The 16,239-nt window shown below is 41.4% G+C and overlaps 1 protein-coding gene across 15 annotated transcripts in view; it reads right to left on the bottom strand.

Moving 5' to 3' along the window:
- Nucleotides 1-16,239, bottom strand: part of rbfox3a (RNA binding fox-1 homolog 3a) — a 553,564-nt gene that overhangs the window by 118,229 nt on the left and 419,096 nt on the right. The window lies entirely within an intron of this gene.

Below are 16,239 nucleotides of genomic sequence, written 5' to 3'. Positions count from 1 at the left end.
TGGAGAAGAAGTAGATGTTTAGTCTGAAAACACCACCTGTTTTCATACTAAGTATTTATTATGCATAGAAAAAAGATGATAAAATGCATAAATGATTAATAATACATAATATGCACTGAAAAAACACAAATCTAAAGTATTTTAGCTCTTTTTTTTAATGCTCATAACTTTATACACTTGAAATGAGATAAAATGAGATATAAGATTGTTTTCAATAATTCAGTCACAAGTCAATAATTCCTTAACATTGATTTGAAAAGTATTAATTCCTTTGTGAGATTATTTTATTTACAGGAGAATATTTTGTTATAAATTAATGTGCCAAATAAACATTAATGAATTTTGTATTGAAAACAAACTTTTAAGTTAGTTTTGTCTGTTTTGAAGTGTACAAATAGAAACTGGACCAGAAATACTTACTGACATTTAGGTTTTTTGCAGTGCATGTTTCAGATAATGTAGATAATGTTTCACATGATTTTAAAAACACTTTAATTTCACATCTTTTCACAGATGCTGCATTGATGCATCAAACACAGAGAGCAGATTCTGCACAGAACTGCTGGTCAGCTGGTCCATATTTATATATTCTGAGATATTTAAAGTTACAATCATGTAAAATATGTTGAATCTTTTATATGAATGGATTAAATTAACATTTTTAGATTTATTCCAACTTATTGAGACATTATAACAAATTATGTTTCAGTAAAACCTTTAAATACCAAGATTTTTAGCAAAGAAATAAATCAAGATAAACTATGAAATCTAGAGCTACGATAGTCAGATTTCCAGATCAACAAGTTCCCGCTCTTCATGCCGACATGGAAAAAAGCTTGCAGATGTTTGCGGATCCAGGTTACCCCTGAATTATTCTTTAAATGTGAGAAAGCAGCAGAACAAAGTGCAGCACCTGCAGCTGCTCTGGATTCGGAGCTTTTTATGTCGGTTCAAGCTGAAAGGAGAAACTTCAAGCCAGATTTCACTTCTGTAAAAGTCTTCAAAGTCTAAATAAGCTGCAGAAAAAACGTTGAGCACGGCGAATCTGAAGACCTCACAAGATCCAGTTTTACACGTTGGCTCAGCAGACGAGGCCGAGCGAAGATCACGTTGTGCTTTATTTTGAAGGAACCTGATTTATGTCTCAATTTCCTCCATTCAACACCTGAAACACAGCTGCACTGCAAAAACACAAAACCTTACGCTGAATTTTTATTTAATTTAATGTCCTAAATACATTTTTTAAGCTCAATCTTAGATATAAATCCCATCAGGTAGGACATTTTTTTTTTAGCATTTTTGTTAGTAAAATTTCAGGATACAATGAAAAAACTAAATTTTATTAAGTATTTTGGTTTTATCTCTTATTAAACTTGAAATAAGACAAAACTGACAAAAAAGTAACTTTTTAGAAATATGTAGGAGCTTAAGTGAATAATTTTTAATACTGATTAAGGCAGATTATTTCACTTATAACAAGAATTTCTTTCCGTGTCACAAGTTAAATAATCTCCCTGTGGAACTAGTACTTTAAAATAAAATAAAAAATTATAATTAAGGAATTTTTTTTTTTTAAATCTGATCTTACCGAAAAGTTACTTGTAAGTTAATTTTGTCTCATTTCAAAAGTATTTGCACTACAAACTAGCAAAAACACTTGGTAACATTTAGTGTTTTTGCAGTTTGATTATTGTCATGAAGGGGTTAATCCTGCAGCTGATTGGTTTAAGATTATTCCCTCTAATGTCCGCCGCCGTCGATCCACCACAGTTTTATCCTCCATTAGAGAACGGAAACATTTGCTCCACGAAAGCCTCGGATTTAGTTTTAGCTTCTTTCTAAGACATCACCTGAGAAAAAACGGCGAGTTAATGTTTCTTTATGGGACCATCAGACAAAAGGCTTCAGTGCAGCAACAAAGAGAAGACATTAAAAAGATGTTGAGTCTGCATTTAGGAGACAATAGGAGCAGAAGCAAAACAAGCAGATTGTTAAAACATTAAAGCAGGTTATCTATTTAATGTGGTAATTTATAACAGCAATGCTCTGCATTTCCACTCATTGAGAACAAATTGGGGTTCAGTGTCTTGATCAATAAAGCTTCCACACAATTTGTCAAGTCAGAGCGAGATTCAAACCTGGAACCTTCGGACTAATGAACTACCTGCTCCGTGCACCTGCAGTGTGACCACATTAAAGCTAATTCCAAGAAGAAAAAGTGCCTGGAAAGAGTGGAAAGTGTAGAATTAAACAATTAAAAGTGGTAATGCAGGCGCTGGAATTAAATGGGCCTGTTGCCCTGGTGCATGCTGGGTGATTTCCCCACACGCCTGCTGTGGCTTTGCAGCGACACCAGCTTATAAAAAGAGGACAAAGGGGACAATTTGAGAGCGCTGCTGTAATAAAGCCAGCGAGGAAATCAGCAGATCTGCGGCGATCAGAAGGAGCTCTGCAGGCTGCAGCTCTGCTTGAATTATGATACTGTCAATCAAAAAGTGCTATTGATTAATTCCCCATGCTTCATTTAATCAACTAATCATTTCAGCAGTAATCCAAAATATAATGAAATAATATCAGGAGAGCCCTGACGGCTGTGAGCGCAGGGCGGCGTGCACGCCCACGGCCCCGCTGTCTGCGCAGCGCGGAAGTTTTCCAACATCAAAAATCAAAGCATTTAAGTAGATTGTACACAAGCATGTCTTGGAAGCTTGATCTTACTAATCTACAAATGGCTTCTTGTTATTAAACTGCTAATTCAGTGGATTAAAGGATCCATGAGAACACAATCCCCTTTACTTCGTTTCCAGGGTGCGCTGAAGGTGGCTTAAATATTAATTAAGCACACACACATGTCGGCCCATATGCACACACATCCAGCGATGCTGGAGCTCAGGAAGCAGGTCGTACATCTGCAGCTTAAAGTCACAAACACTCAGAGTGATTTTCACTCGCCAGGCTGATTAGTTTGTTCCTTCTCCTCCCACGACCTCCAGAAAAAGGTAAAGTTGAAGTTTTCATGACAAAAGTTTGAGATTAACATGAAATCTGCATTTTGTAGGAGAGAGAAAATAAAAAACAGATTAAATCAAAGCTCAGCTGTGCAGAAACTCAACTAATGTCATTTATTCTAGTTACCCAGCAGGTCAGAGGTCATCGGTTCTGACTCGGTTTCATGGCCAAATCACTGCTACACTGTAAAAACACAAAATCTTAAAAGTGTTTTTGTCCAGTTTTTAGTTTCCACTTAAAATAAGATGAAACTAAAGCAACACATATGAGCTTGTTTTAAGCCAATAATTATTTAATATCGATGAAAAATCATTAGTTCCATTCATTCACTGATGACATAAAATGTCTCATTACAAGTGAATTTATCTGCCAGTGGAACTAGTGACATGAAATTTACTTGTTTTTCTTAATTTAAGTGTACCAAGATATTTGCACTAGAAACTAAATAAAATACAGTCAGACATTAGATCTGCAGCTGCCAAACCAGTGCTCCCAGTTGTAACTAGAACAACCAGCGCCAGGAGGAGGGGCTTAGCGCTGTCAATCATGCTCATGCATTAACATCTCTCCTGTTGTAAATGCTCAGGCTAGTTAGCATAGCCATCAATGAAGGCGAAAAAACGGTTTTTCTGTAACCGTAAGTTGTTTCTCCACCATTACCACGTTTAGCAGTGCGTTCACAAGGGTGATTGACAGCGCCAAGACCTGCTCTCTGGCTCTGATTGGTTGTTCTGGTTCTTTTCTTCAGACAGCAACAGCAGCACAGGGAGAAAGTGGAGGAGATTGATCTTTACAGATCATGTCTCAGAAATATGACAAAACTAACTTACAAGTAACTTTGCAGTAAATAATTAAATTAAAAGTACTAGATCCACTGGCAGATTATTTCACTTATAACAGGACATTTTCCCATGTTATCAGTGAAATGATATAGTAATTTTTCATCAATTTAAGGAATTATTGGGCTAAAACATCTGGCTGAAAAGTTACTTGTATGTTAATTATGTCTTATTTCCAGAATGCTGCGATAACTGCATTAAAAACTACACAAAAATCCCTGATAAGATTTTGTGTTTTTGCAGTGTAAATCTGTCATAATTGATAATATATAATACTTTACTGTCTAGTTTATTCTGGTCCTGGTTTATTCTTCCTCTAAAATCCCCACCACGACCTTTAACCTGCTGACCACGACCTTTAACCTTCTGACTGAATGTTGGACACCTAACTCTTCCCAGATTGATGGACGGTAACAGTTGCTGCCCCAGGGGTAAAACAGGGGTGTACTTTCTTTCCAGCCTGCATGTTCAGGGTACAGAAGACTTTAAACAATCAAACCTCCAATTTTTGGAGAAATGCGTTATATTTCACGGCTTCATCAAAGATCTAGGCTGAATTTTCCGTCAGCTTCTTCCTAAATGAGCTTTAATTTCTTATTTTTTCCCTGATTAATATCTCATTCCCACATTTTTCAAGCGGCAGAGATCTCATTTTTGATTGAATCTGTTCTATGTGGCACATTATGCATTATATATAGTACATTAAGACTGACACTGATAATACATTTTGACATGCCTGCCTTGCTGAAGCGGCACAAACTGCTGATAACGTGGATTTACAAGGTGTATCAGGGCGCCGGCGTTAAATGAAAAGTTAAATTATGAACCAATCTATTTCTGATTTTAACAACATCCTCCAACGACACATTATTTTAAGTGTTCCTGTAAAAAAAGCCATTACGCATATAAAACACCTCAAATTATTGTAATATCCCGATGAAAGGGAAAAGTTCATCTCGCTCAGCCGCGGCCGGTCTTAAAACGCAGACAGTAAATTGACATCAAGTGTCGAGCGTGTAAAAGTCAAAGAGTCAAATCTGCGCCATAAGCCCAGCGAATATACTGGCTAGCATGGAGGGGGGGAGGGGGGGGGGCATGAAAAACTACTCACAGCAGATCACATTACCTGGCTTTTTCACTGAAATAAGCACTGTAATTTATCCTGACCTTTTTAGATTACTATGAATGTGCTGTCTGTGTAATTTTAACTGAAGCTCTCAGCAGCTTTCGCCGGTCTGGAGTCGGTGGCGGTGAAACCCGAGGCGGCGGCCCGCCGATGGGACGCAGCGCCGCCACGATGCCAAACAAATACTGAGAGACATCGGCTCGCATCGAGGAGGAGAACTTTATTCACCTTCAGACGGACGGATGCCTAATAACAGGAGCAGGAGCCTATTTTAGCTGTGACAAGTGTTGCAGGATTAGAATTTCATTCCTAATGAGTTCTCTGGTAACGCTTTAATTCACTACCTATGTGATATCAATTCCATTATAATCTCATTAAGCTATTGCACACCGAGGTGATTTCGAATGAATGTGAGACAGCCAACCGTACGCTCCCCTCTAATTGAGCAATACTTTTTATTCATTATTATTGCCCATTATTAAATTAATGAACTTAATGGACTTATTTTCCAAATTGCAAAGACCCCTGGCAACATGTTTTTTAATTCCATTAGCAGACGCGGCGCGAGGAAGAGGAGGAAAAGAGGAGAACGAGAGATGCATAGGTGTGTGGGCAATTAACCCACTGCTGAGACAGATCATCAGAGGCGCGGGAGTCCGTCCATCCTGTCCTGAGCGTCTGGACCGGAGCGTTCACCTTCACACGCCTCATTGTTAGGGAACACACTCTGTGAAATAAGATCTTTTTCAGCAACCGGAGGCCGCCACGCAAAATTACCCAGAAGATGAAAGCAGCAGATCTGCATAACTGAACGGCTGATCAATACTTCTCAAACTAAAATGGCAAGTCTTGATAAGGTTATTGAATTTTCTTTTTAATTAAAAAGCAAACTACTTGGCTCTCTGTCAAATCCTGCAGGGCGGCTCATGCTGATGAGGAGAGGAGAGGAGAAGGCCGTCCATGTTTATATGTTCATCACTGAGCAGAAAACACAGCCGACGACCGTCTGCACATCATCAATCAGATGAAATTTATCTGCAGCGTCGTGTGTCTCGGGATTAAGCCGTCACAGAAACCCCTCACATCCCAAACGATGACATTCATGTAGATATTAATCCTTATTACGCGTCATTCATCAACGCATCAGATGTAATTTTTCACTCATAGCAGGAATTTATTCTGATGTTTCCCTGAACGTCACTGATGCAGGAAGCATTATGAACATAAACGCTGCATCTGTTGAGCGTGTTTCAAACGTGAGCGGAGAGAAAACCGCGCTCCCCAGATAAACTCGTTCTGGTCCGCCCGGCCACCGAACGCCACAGCGCCGCGTGTCTAACGGGCTTTTAGAGCAGGTCAGAGCGCCGCACAGAGCGGCGGGGCAGAACGGTGTCGCCACAGCTGACCGTCCTCACAGCGCCTGAAGGACCCGGGTAAACAAACAGCAGAGGGCCGGCGCTCTGTGGGGCCCCACCACATCCAGACAACGTCAGCTTCCATTTCCACACCAAGGAAAACAGCCATTGATGAAGAGAGACTGGAATTATTCCAACAGCACTGCAAAAACACAAAACATTACCACCTGGTTCTGGTCGAGTTTCCAGTGTAAACATCTTTTTAATTCACTTCTAGCTTTGAATTTGGGTTAAATTGGGTTGGTTTGGATGCAGAAAAAAAAAATCAATTTCTTCATTTTTTAAAGAGAACTTAGAAAGAAAAGCACCAAATCCTGCCAAGTATTTTTCCAGTGCAAATATGTCAGCAAACCTCGGCTTCTTTGGGACGCCAGCCACATAGAAAACTCATTTATACCATCAACCTGCACATTTAATCATATTTACTTTCAAATTTACTGACATGAAAAAAACCCAGGGCAGATAAAATAGTAAAATATTATTTCAGTGTTTTTTTAAAAACTGAAATTTATAATAAAGACAATAAAAGAAAATTCTTATATGAAATTTTTCATCATCAATAATAAACAATGCAATAAATGCCCACCCATAGTTAACAAGAGTTAACATTTGAAATAAGATAAACTAAAATAGAAGTAACTTTTCAGCACGATGCAAACGGTTCCAGATTCAGCTCTTCCTTCCTTCATTCTGTCAAAAATCATCAGGACAAAAACGACCCGGAAGCTTCCAGAACGTTTTGTTCTGTTTGGATTTTTAACCTACAGTCAACCATCAGATTGCAGTTCTGACTTACGCAACCAGATTGTGTCCAAAAGTGTAAATAAAACAAAACAGTCTGGTTTATTTTGCAAGTTTGTCAGGAAGTTTGATTTCAACAACTCAGAAATAAAAATTCAGATGAATTCCTCTTTAATATGGAGAAGAAGAAGAAGAAGAAGAAAAAGAAGAAGAACTGAGACCTGATGATCAGTTAATATTAACTGCATTGTATTAAAAACATTAAAAATATGCTTTCCATTTAAATTTGTGACTATAGGACATGGAATGACGTCACTTCCTGTTCCTAATTAGATCCCGCCCACACAGGCATAATAATAATTTGTCTGTGAAATTATCTAACATTAAAAAACAAGATTATTTCTTATCAAAGTCCATCTTGTTACTATGACATAAAAAACACCTTTAATTTTAAATCAGATTTTTTTTTTTCCCCCACTGGTGCCATGTGCTTATAGCATTTATGCTAGCAGGTGGAGTTTCTAACAAAATAATACAACTATTAAGCAGTAATTTTAAAAGTTAATAACTAAATTGTAAAATTAAATCTCAAAGTAACTACTGGCTAAATACTGTGTTCAACAGAACCTATATTTTTACTTTAAATAGGCCACTCTCAGCTGCTGAGATGCTAATCCAGAGAGAGGAGAGGAGAAATTCAGCAGAGAAAGATGGCGATGCAACGAGGAGCTGGTGACAGAGCAACTACCAGTCAGAGAGGAAGAGAGAGAGAGAGAGAGAGAGAGAGAGAGAGAGCAAAGACACTGCAGAAAAGTAGACCCACCACACATTTCACAAAGTCAAGCCAGGATTCAGAAACATGGAGTCAGGTTAGCAGGGACGGTGGAGCAAGTTGCATCATAAAGCTGAGGGCGCGATGGCCCAGCGAGAGCATGTGTTGTTTGCTGAGAGGTTTTCTACTGCATCAGTAATTTAAAACTTTTCAAGGACACTTTTCGATGACGCTAACGTCTGATGGTTAGTTGGGTTAGCAAATCTTTCTTTCTAAAACAATGCTGGTGTTCAATAAGGTTGAATAAGAAAAGCCTGCTTCTGTACATACAGTTTTTTTTTTATTAATTCTTTAGATGAATAGATCTCAGTTTGAAGTATTGCAGTAGTAGGACAGTTTCTGTAAAGACATAACAATTAAGTTGTTATTTTTCCACATTGCCTGTCATTCAGAACAGAGTTGAGGAATCAAACTGGAACGAATTTATTTTCCTGAAAAACGTTAAAAAAAAAACTGATTTATCAAAGTTTAACATCTTTTCAGTAAAATACCTTAAAGATTATATAGGAAATTAAAAGTTTGTCTTCATATTTTGAAATGCAAAATGACTTATAGAATCACCCGCAGGAGATGAACCTCCGGTTAGAAGGAGATCTAAGTTTTATTTGAAGCTGGTCACAAACTCCTGCTCAACTTCAGGCAGAGAGAATCCCTCTGGAGCCGCAGCAGGCCTCAGAGATCCTGCAGGTTATTCCAGGAAAATCACAACAACACAACTTTATACAAACAAGTCGAGCCCTTTAGTACTAATTATACAGATAAAGTCAGAAAAAACTTCTACATTTGAGTGATGAAAACTATTTATCCTCAAATTGGAGTCATTGAATATCTACAAATATTCAAAGTGTACAGAAAACACAAAAGTACTTTCCTGTCTGGTTTCTATGGAAACAAATTTCACTTTATGAGAGAAATAATCTGCAAATGGAGCAAGTACTTTTTCATTAATATTGAGGAATTATTTACTTGTTTGTTATTTAAATTATCTAGAAATGAGCCAAAAAATATTTGGTAAGATTTTGTGTTTTTGCAGTTTACCTCGAAAATTCAGGAATAAAATATTCTGTAAATATTTTTTCTCTGCCTGGTGATACATGAGGTTGAGTTTGATTCAGGATACCAAGTTGTACAAAAAGTCAGCAGAGGACGCTGAGATTTCCAGCTCGAGGAGAAAACGTGAGCCAATGAAAACGGCTGGTTGGGTTGGGCCTCTCAGGCCACCGTCCTGTTATCGTCTCACCTCCACTCATCGCTGCATACAGATATATTTTTGGAATAAAATGACAACCCTGTCACATTACGCCGCATTTTCACTCAGAATTATTCATCCGCCGGAGTTCAGTCGTCTTTACGGGCCGGCCGTTTGAATATTTCTGTTTCTAGTCGCGGCTTAAACAGGAGCTTTGACCAGATCTCCCAGGCGTGGAAACAGACACCGGTAGCTACAAATATACTGTACAGCAGGTTATATAATGATCATGAAAAGTGCATGAGAACCAGCCCGTCTCCCCCCCCCCACCGCCGGCGCCTCCCCCACAAACAAACAGGGAGCATCTCGCTGACAGCAGGATGCTCACAGCCTCTCGCCGCGGCTGCAGCTGACACGGCGAGAGGCCGAGCCTGACATGAGGTGAGATGAAGTGGCGTTTCTCATCATCTGCCCGGCCTGCCGCTGTCTGACCCGGAGGATGGAGGTAGGCCCGGGGCATGGCCTCCGGACCCGGGCAGGGACAGCGACAGGAGCCTCCGCTGAGACTTATAAAGTCCCGGCTACGATTTAGTGGTGAGGCTCAAATTGTGGTGTCCAGTGGCCACAGCCGGCCCGGCTGTCAGCGCCACTCCTATTTGCTTCACTCCTTTTGACACTGCCTCTCGATTAGGGTCATAAATTCCATGAAATCGGTCAATAACCTATAACACTAATGTCACTCTCCTGCCATTAATTTTACAGCCAGAGTGCCACACTGTTTCTTAACCCCCTTTTACGTGACAGCGAGGTTTATACCGGCCGCGATTGATTGAGAAGAGTATATAACAAGCTCTGAATGGAGCCTTCGCACCCGTAAAAATAAACACATATATGAAAACAGGCGAGAGGAAGCCGATTGTTTGGGGGGAAAACTTTGGTTTGAGCTGCAGCTGTAGATCATTTTAATGATAAATATACACGTTTATCTGCGATAAAACAGCCAGGCATGCTTAGCATTTTTACCTGACTGCCATTTTGCAATACAGGATTATTGGTTAATATTTCCATAAATGTCAGGTTTATGTTCATTTTGTTCCCTGGTGGTTAAATTTATCCCTTTAGGTTCGTGTTTTGCAGAGTTTACTCAGTTCTGCTCAGGAAGGAAAACATTTTAAAAAACATTTATTACAGAATCTCAATGCAAAAACACATAATCTTACTTTTTATTTAGTATTTTTGGTTTAGTTTTTAGTGAAAGTATCTTAGTAAAGATGCATTACCATATTTTGAGTAATTATTCCTACAAATTAGATAAAGAAGTACTTGTTCCATTAGAAAATGATTTCACTTTTAAGACGTTTTCCTGTTATAACTGAAATAATCTGCCAGTGGTGAAACGTTTACCTTTTATTCATCGATATAAAGGAATTATTTACTTAAACTCATATTTCTTGCTGAAAATATACTTCTAATTTGGTTTTGTCCTTTTTCAACTGCATTTGCACTAGAAACTAGAAAAAGTGCTTGATAAGATTTTGCAGCGTCGATGCAATTTGTTTTGGAGCAAAACAATAAAAATTATGACTGTAAGATTATTTTAGTTATAAAGGAGTAAAAATTATCTATTTTTCTGCGTATATATTCTCATTAATTAAATTCTGAATTAAATTCTGTTTCCTCAACATTTTATTTGCCCATAAAATCCCTAAAAGCAGTTAAAGCTAAAGCTGCACTGATAAAATGCCACGGTGTGTAAAAACAGCAGCATCAGCGAATCAAACGCACCCTGTGTGTCGGCATTACACCCACCTGACTCCGCCCGCCTTCAGAAAGCCTCCGAATGGAACAACACTTATTTTATTTAGGTTTCATGAAAGATTGGGGCGCTGGTTTTCAATCTAATTTGTCCTCACGCAGCTCCTGCTAATGTATGCTAATGTGTGCAAATGTAAATGCTTGTATGTGGATCGGAGTTCTGCAGGAGCACAGCTGTACATGGAGGCTCAGCCGCGGCTCCGATGAGGTTTTCATTAAGCCAATAGAGGACATGCTTCGTAGCAAAGATGAGTAAAGCAACTAAAACCTTCCACCAACAGAAAACTGGGTTTTAAAATGGTGGGAGCCACATAAATGACATTTGTTGCAGTGAAAGGGAGGCCAGTGGAGGTTTTTCTTATCATGCATGGCAGGTTGCCAGTGGATATGTTGCCGCCTTCTCAAAGGGACCTCTCCTCCAATCTTTCCCGTATGTGAGAGTTGACACTTCGGGGCATATCTATGGCACTAGCGTGTTAGCGATGCACACGCCTTCTGCTGCAACGCGGCCGACGAGGATGAAGGACTGCCATGAGAGACTTCTGCAGCTACTGGCGCAACAGGCCGAGCGCAGGAACGTAAAGCGATGAAGGCTGGAACACATAATTGCCAGGCGTGTGACGCTCCACTACGAAGGAGAGGGAGCTTCTGAAACTGAATCAGCGCTGAGAGAAGCCCTTTCTTCCCTTAGATCAGCTGAATGGGGACATTTTTAGGCCATGACGTCTAAATTGCTCAGAAAACAGTTTTTTGTGTTCCTTGCAGACTGAATGACACGTGCTGTGATCCCATCGTCTCACTGCGAATGTGCAAATGATGCTGTTGCGTATTTTTAGGTTTGAAATTTGGGGCAGAAACGTTTGAACTTTTGCTCCAGTTTCCTCGGCTCTTCCTTTTGTTGGAGAAGCCGTGCTCTTAATATTTAATTTTCTGAGTCATTAGGATGTAAAACGTCTGCTTTGCTTTAGTTTAAACCATTATTCTGCATAATCAAACATCTCGCTGCATGCCACTCGTTCATGCAGGATTGTTCACTCAGTCGGAGGAAAACAGAGCGCTTGCACCTCGCGTTCTGGCAGCCCTCCATCCTTCCCCTCCTCTGGCTGCATCGCTTTGCTGCTTAAACGACGAGGCAACAGTTAATCAGGAAATTTTATTTTCGCCTCCTCTGGACTGCTCCGAGTTGAATTGACATGGAGCCTCAACAGCGGCGAGGCAAAATGGCCGCTCGTAGTAACAGCTCACAAGCCCCTGGACAACCTGAGGCATGGCCATCCAATCCCACATCATTAAGGCTAGAGTCCTTTATTGTGTTGGAGGCATTAAATGGTGCGCTGGCTATAGCCCTGAAGTCACACTCCACTAGGAGAAAACAGCAGAAAAATAACGGCACAGCTGGATAATGACTTTTCCCTGGGAGGCTGACCATGTGTACAAAAGTGCTAATGATAGCAGGTGCAATAAGCGAGCGCAAGGCTTTTACTGCGGCCGGATTTATTTTCCTCTGCTAAACTCACCAGTGATTTCCCCCGTGTAGGTGTCTTTCTGTAGTTTAAGAACACCGACCACCTCCCGCCGCCCCCCGTCCCTCCCTCCTCTCCTCTATCTAATCTCTTTATCAGCTGTGCAGCTAATATCAAAGAGGACTGTGGTGTGAAAATCCTGCAAGTAAGACCTGCTGTCAGAGTCCTAATCACAATTAGCTGGGCTGTAGACCCATTAGCCCCAAGGGGAAGAGACCAAAAGCTGACAGAATTATTGCTGAAGCTACTGATTGCAAATGATCCCGCAGAGAACAAAGGGCGAGGCCCCGCTTCCCAAATCATGAATGGAAATAAACCTCTGCTACCCTCGTGTTTCCCTATGAAAGCATTTCCAATGAACTCAGCATTGCACTTGAAAAATATACAATTTCACAACCCAATGAAGTTGCAAGAATCTCCTTGGTATTAGCGGTTAAGGAGATAACAGGTTTCCTGGATGTAGCGACTCCGCTGCTGCTTCCTCTGCTCGCCTGACGCAACAAAGGCATGTGCACCCTTCCACGTTATAAAACATTCAGCTGGAAGTTAATGACTGATTGCAACAGCCGTTATTCAAGCTCGGAAGAAAAGGAGAGCAACCACTGGCAGACAAAACAACGCCACATGACACCCCCAGAGTGAATCACCTGCAGTGCCAGCCGTTCAAAGGAGCGCCTCGCATTTGATGTTAAGCCCCCGAACGGTTGGGGCCGTCGGAGGTCTGGCCGGCAGATAGAAACGTCTGAAGTTATTACAGCAGTCAGGTAAAGTGTGTGGCGACGTGGTCCTGTAATGGGGGTGGAGAGCCGGCCAGCAGCAGCTAATGAAGGCGTCTCGGGGAGTACTAAAGAGTCTACGTGACACTACTCCTGATTCGCCCGTCTGAGGACACAGATCAATTAATACATTAACAAACCATCGCAAGCACTTCATCTTGCAATATGAAACCGGCGGCCCTGCCGTCCAGAATGGCTGATCAGCTCTGTTCGTTATGAATTCCTGCAAACCTCCACACGGCTCGATGCTGCACATATATGGAGCGTGAAATAAAAGCACACATGAAATCTTCCAGCTCGTCTTGTGAAATACTGTAATGCACCACGCATGACCCAATCACAGCAGCCGGCGCCCTCACCGGTGGCCACAGATAAACCATTTCCACACGTCTGTTACAGTCTTCGCCGATAAATAAAAGCGTTGCATTAATGCAGGCAAAACACATCATGAGAGCAGCCCGCGGCACTCGACCGCGTTGGTTGGGGAAGTCTAACGTAAAGCATTGCCATGCCATATATATCCAGTCTCCCCATTACCACCATCTCTACTCGACAGCAAGGGCCCTGCACTGCTAAATTATTCATCACACTGAGGGGAGGACAGAAGCATGCATGGTTTCTCCACTCCATGCCTCTTCCCCTTTTCTCTCTGTCTCTAATTCAAAGGAACAGCCGGCTGGAGAGAATGATATACAGGCCATCTCTCCATCACTGTGTGGCCATCGCAGGAAACGTCGCCTGCACTTCCTCCAATTACGGCGGTGCAGTGGAGGCAGGAGTTTTCAGGCTGAGCTGAGCCACAGGCCAGACGGTCGCCGCCTCGCCCGCCGTGCATATGTGGAGGGTGGCACCCAGGGGTCCCATGCATAACCCGGGACGTCTTTGTATACACATTCATCTATATCAGTGGGCAACAGGGAAATGTAAGCCAAAGGTAATTGCCCTGGATAAGAACATCTGCTTGGTGAATAAATATTCTAATGAGGGGAGCTTGCAGGTTCCCCAGACTGATGCACGGCTGACAGGCCTCCGGAGGGACTGCAGGTAATGCTCACCACCTGCAGTTCAAACGAGAGGCAGTCGCAACTTCCTCATGGAGCTAAACGCTGGCCGACTAACACACACACACACGCACACACACACACACACACTCCAACACAGCGGATACCAGATGTGGAACAGCAGATCGCTCGCTGATCCCTTCTCTCAAAAGTGATCTTTAAACAGGGAAACATCTCAAATTACACATGAAGCCGCGGGAGAGGACGACCACCTGACTCTCCATCACGGCGTACCGGCTCTGCTGGCGGCGTTTGGCACTACCTCTGCTATACGGTACATTTTGTTCCTTTTGGACCTTCTGCCAGGCTGCTGGGAGGTTCCTGACTCAGGGAGAAGCTTGTTGGGGTCAACAAGAAGCTGAAGGATACCAGCACCAACCTGACCTACCACTGAGTCAGATCTGCAGCGCAAACACTCAGACTTTTGCCTGAAAACTCACTTTAACTCACCTATAACTTGTTTTATTTTAGAAATAAATTCATCTTCTCATGTCTTGACAATGAATCTGCAAAAACTAAACAGATTTGGAAACTGAACTGGAACAAAACAGCATTTATGAAACTTTTTAGCAGTAAATTATCATCTGTCTTAGAATAGCTTTAATATCCCAGAACAGTTTTGTGGTTGAAAATTAAATAAAATAATCAGATATGTTAGGAAACACTGATCAAAACGCTCGCATACATTTGTCTTTTCTTCCAGTTTATGAATAAATATGCAGACAGGAAGCTGAGTGTGACCTCTATAATTTCATTTTCATGTTTTTTTTGTCAGTTCTTTAATAGTTTCGAATAACCGGTCTTGATAATGGAGTCATATTTTTACTGTTTGGAGCGTCTGGTGGAGGTTATTTAGTCCATCGTTTGCCAACACAGAAGGAAACACCTCTCCTCATCTGTTTTCCCAACTACAACAGCAATAACTACAAGTTTCTGGTTTCAAATTGTACAGGGAAGAAACATTTACCGGGTTTCACCAAAGCCTGTGATGGAAAAAGTTACAAGAAAGCAGGAAGCAAGTGAACAAAGTAAGAGTTTTATTTAGCGTGACGCTAATGGAGCCACAGTTAAACATATGCAGAGAGTCGCAGATGCTTCTCCTCTAATGCGATGAGAATAAAGCCACTACAGCGAACGAGGCCCGATGCTCCACTGATGAAGCTGCAGGGCTGTAAACTGTCAGCATCGCTGCTTCGCTCCACTCAGCCCACATCTGTGTGTGGTCATCACTCTGAGTAGCTGGAGGGGGAATTTGTCATGGAACCGGAGGTGGAGAAAGGTGAGTTACATCCCTGCAGCACACCTTCAAAGAGGCCAGGAGACAGTGATGAGCTGCTCTCAATAAGCAACGACACCCAGGAGAGAATCAAAGAGGCCTCAGCCGGAGCGAGGCCTCGCAGCAGCCACACCACGCGTGGGATTATTTTCCTTTAGTTAGGACACCAGCTGGAAGTCATACTCCTTCCCATCACTCCCACAACTTTACAAATGCTTCAAATCTGAGCACCAGACTGTAACTTTTGCCTCAAAGCAGCCTGTCTACCCAGAAATGTGAGCTTTAGATCGATGCCCACTGCATGCATGGCACACTTTACTTATTCATCCTTTGTTTTTCACTTCAACTACAAGAAAATGTTTTAGGTATAAAGTCATTTATAATGGATTCTTGCAGGTGAAATAATCCCCATCCCAAAAAAAGATGTTCTCTCCCCAGAAATCTGAACTCACGATCAATACCTACACACACACACACACACACACACACACACACACACACACACACACACACACACACACACACACACACACACACTCCTGCAGGAGACACGTCTATAGCTGCATTTCAGCTCAGATTGTTTACAGTGGAAATGCTGCAAATATTCATTTACTTTTTGTTTCTGTGGAGGTACGAA

The sequence above is a fragment of the Poecilia reticulata genome, chromosome 8, assembly GCF_904066995.2.
Source record: "Poecilia reticulata chromosome 8, P_reticulata-male-v2, whole genome shotgun sequence".
Classification (NCBI taxonomy): domain Eukaryota; kingdom Metazoa; phylum Chordata; class Actinopteri; order Cyprinodontiformes; family Poeciliidae; genus Poecilia; species Poecilia reticulata.
This window is presented reverse-complemented; position numbering and strand designations above follow the sequence as displayed.